Source organism: Phalangium opilio, unplaced genomic scaffold (genome assembly GCF_054372755.1).
Source record: "Phalangium opilio isolate 3A_F unplaced genomic scaffold, DU_Popi_V2 ptg000037l_1, whole genome shotgun sequence".
Lineage (NCBI taxonomy): Eukaryota > Metazoa > Arthropoda > Arachnida > Opiliones > Phalangiidae > Phalangium > Phalangium opilio.
The window spans coordinates 837,739-841,504 of record NW_028324160.1 but is presented as its reverse complement, the minus strand read 5'-3'; the positions used below and the strand labels follow the sequence as shown (position 1 = coordinate 841,504).

General features: G+C 40.8%; 1 long non-coding RNA gene across 1 annotated transcript; it reads right to left on the bottom strand.

Moving 5' to 3' along the window:
- Positions 1–896: 896 nt before the first annotated feature.
- Positions 897–1,930, bottom strand: LOC149682865 (uncharacterized). Its single transcript, XR_016384149.1, has 2 exons — positions 1,821–1,930; positions 897–1,749 (listed from the first exon to the last, which is right to left on the bottom strand). It is a non-coding gene; the product is annotated as an uncharacterized LOC149682865 (long non-coding RNA).
- Positions 1,931–3,766: the final 1,836 nt, after the last annotated feature.

Below are 3,766 nucleotides of genomic sequence, written 5' to 3'. Positions count from 1 at the left end.
CCTATATGGTAATATTTGCTGGGTCTATTGCATCGGCTCAGATAACCCAAAACACTGGAACCACTGGTGATTGTAAAATTTTATATATTGGGGAAATGGAGGAAGGGGGGGGGGGTTAAGTTAAGTGTGACCTTCTTCGTTTAACTGGTAATGAATGGAGATGAATATAACAAGCCATTGGAACTGAAACGTATTTCTTTTTATGCAATCTTTACCCTTACCTTTGGTTATATACCGATAGCATATTTGTCCAGTGTTACAGATAGCTACCTACTAAATGAAACCACACAGGATAAACGATGTTGCTTTGTCTTAAATAGACGACATTAGTTATTTAGTTTATTAACTAGTCTGAACAAAATAAATTTAAATTATCATGTTTTTTTGAACATCAGTCTTCTTAGCAGCTTACAGATTTAAACTTTTTTGGGCGCAAATTTGAAAATTTGTCAAGCCAGCAACAATTAAATCTATGTCCGTCAAGGTGCTTACACGAAATCCCTTCAAAATAATTAATTTCATGATAAAATGTTTTCGGAAAATGTAATTGTTCTTGAAAAAGCGTAGATATGTAATTTTTTCAATTAATTTAGAGGGAATAGATCGATTAACAGTAAAATCAGTTGATTGAATTTAATATTTTTTAAGGATTAAATCGATAAAAATAACTAAAAAAAATTGCAATATCTGAACTTCAGCCAATTGATAAACCTCACACATATCGTTTGTTTTTTCGGCCTTGGTCCAAACCAAGACGTTTTTTTATAATATCTGTTACTTCAGTCTTAATGTAATTAAATTTTGAATAATTATGTTAGCTCTACCGTCATACATTTTGGGTTGAAAGAAGAACTTATGTATCGTTAATTACATTTAACTTATATAAGAAATATAGATTTCGATAAGCATATAATTTGTACTTTATTTAAGATAAAGTTCAAAAATTACAATATTTAAAATATAGAACAAAAATGTTTATTTGTTTCGTACACTCTATACATATACAGTGTGGTCGAGATCAGACCAACACCTTCCTTTATGTACAACCCCCAATACTGCCAACGGCTGATGTCATACTAAATTATACAGCGTGTAAATAAATGTCTGGAATTCATGATTATTATATGCCAGTGACAAGTTACAAAAAGAATACTGGAGAATATGCCTGAACACAACAAAATATTTTAAAGCACAGTCCTACGATTGGTCTTAGAACGTGGGCCTCAAATTAAAACTTCTTAACTGTTTGGTAAACACATCAACGAAAATATTCGACGTTTCTACCATTGTGGTTGAGGCAGACGACTGTCCATGTCTTGCAATACATTTGCAAGCAGTAAACTCATGACGCCTGGTAAGACTAATGGTATTGCCGTCTTAGGTAATCCTCGTCCGTTAAGGCATGATGTAAGGGGTATGATAATGCCGGTAGTGATGCCATTGTAAACTGGCACAAACAGTAGAAAGGCTTAGTGCAACTTCTTGTTCCACCGCTCTATTATTACTTATTAGCATGAATTGGCTTCAAAACGTGCTACGATGTCAAAATCTCTATCCTCATTACAGACTATACAGTCTCTTCTACATTCGCGATCTTGCACTACCGAAATCACGAAGGTGCTCGCCAATGTCGGCAAAGGTGCTTCGCACAGGATGTTGTCGGTGTGGAAACAGTTCGGCATAAAGCACTGCCTTTAGTTGAACGTTACTGAGACCTTCACCCAAAATAAACATCATGTCCAATTTGTCCTGGTTTGAATAGGTTGGCATTTTGCTAGGAAACGAAACTAACTAGAGAGCTGCAAAATGAAAATATTAACCTCCAACTCCTTCCAACTCCAAGGCAATACATAACAATGACTCCAATTCCTCCCAATGCCATAATCAAAAGTTTCAACTCCGCAGAACTCCACCAAGCGAAATGTAAAACTCCTCCCAACTTTGCAACGGTTTAGGCCTACCGTTGCAGACGACAGTGGACGGAAGCGTTTAATTTTCAAACCGCTGGTTTATGCTCAGTCCACTGCCGTCTTGTAACTACCTTAACCCCAAATATCCAATTAATTCCGGTTGCCACCCTTCCCCCTTTTGCGGATAGGAGTTAGCATCCCTCTGGGATTATATAAAAGAAAGATTTTTATGTTGTATAGGCAGTTCACATTTACACCCGGGTGAATGTAGTCGCTATAATTTTACTGAACCTTATGGTTCAGTCTCTTTCTGTTTCATTTAAAAATTACTTTAGTTATATTAATAAAGTCAAAAGTTTTGATTAACCATCTATCAATGCCTTCTAATTTAAAGTTAACGTATTTGAAATATTTTGAAATGCCTTGTCAACGGAATCGATTTTTTTTTTCGTTGCAAATGGTGCCCGTGACCATGCGATTCCGAACCCTCGGTTCTTGCTTCGTTTCTTTCGCCGTCGTCGGGCCCTGGCTTCGTTCCCCTCCGCGCTCGACGGGATTTCGCGAACCCTCTCTCGCGTTGGACGCTACGCCTCGGGCCTCGGCCTTCTTTTCCCCTCGTGTTCCCGCGCTTCTGCCTCGACGCCGTCTCGTCTTTTTTTCGCGGGGTGGTCGGACCCCGTCCGCAGTTTTAATCCTGCTCGCGGTTACAAACCCGCCGTACTGTGTCCGAGACGGATTCTTCTAGCTTCGATAGGGCGCGATCGCCTTCAATTTTGCGAGTTCGTTAGTCTTCAGATATGAACATTAATATTCGGTTAGAACTTTCTTACATTTCATCGGAACTTTAACAATCGGATTTAACCTTATTAATGTCATGGAACTTTTCCCTCGCCATATATCATGATAATTTCTAAAATTAAAACGCGGAAATAACGACCCTCTACAAACATTCACAAGATGTCGAACTTAATGAACGTGCCCCAACATAACTTGTTAATACCAAAAAGTCTCGCGTAAGTTCGGACTATGCCACTACCCAGACGAAACGTATCGTAACAAGATGGCCCACAACATTAACTTCCGGCGTAATAGTACTACGTGTAGTTAAACTTTATTTCCTCCCACACCACATCGCACGCCTGCGGATTCCACAATCACCGGCAAAGAAGTGCGACATAACCCAGAGACCCCAAAAGGTATTCACCACCGCCGACCTGTCGATCCAGTAAAGGAATTCACCACCACCGATCAGACGATCCCGGAATGGACATTACCACCGCTGATCTGACGACCCTGGATAGGAATTCACCATCGCTGATCTGACAGATTCCGGATGGGAAATCACCTCTGCAGCTCAGACGAACCAGGAATGGAACTCACCGCCGCTGATCCGATGGATCCCGGAACGGACATCTACATAATCAAGTACCCCAACCGACACCAATCAGAGATCCCACATGGACATCACCATCGCTGATCCGACAGATCCCGGATAGGAAAACACCTCCGCAGATCTGACGATCCAGGAATGGATATCTCCGTCCAATTACTGACACCCACTACAGACCCTTGCCCCTTCCCAAGACCGACGCACACCACGACACTCCTACGCCACCGAGCAACACACCATCATCTCCAAGGCGGCACCCAACATCAACACACGAAGACGCACCCTGCGGACTAGCTTAAAATCCTTTCTTTTTCATTTAATTTTATAACATGTATAAAATTTTTCTTTGGGGGGTAGAATGCAACGGTTTAGGCCTACCGTTGCAGACGACAGTGGACGGAAGCGTTTAATTTTCAAACCGCTGGTTTATGCTCAGTCCACTGCCGTCTTGTAACTACCTTAACCC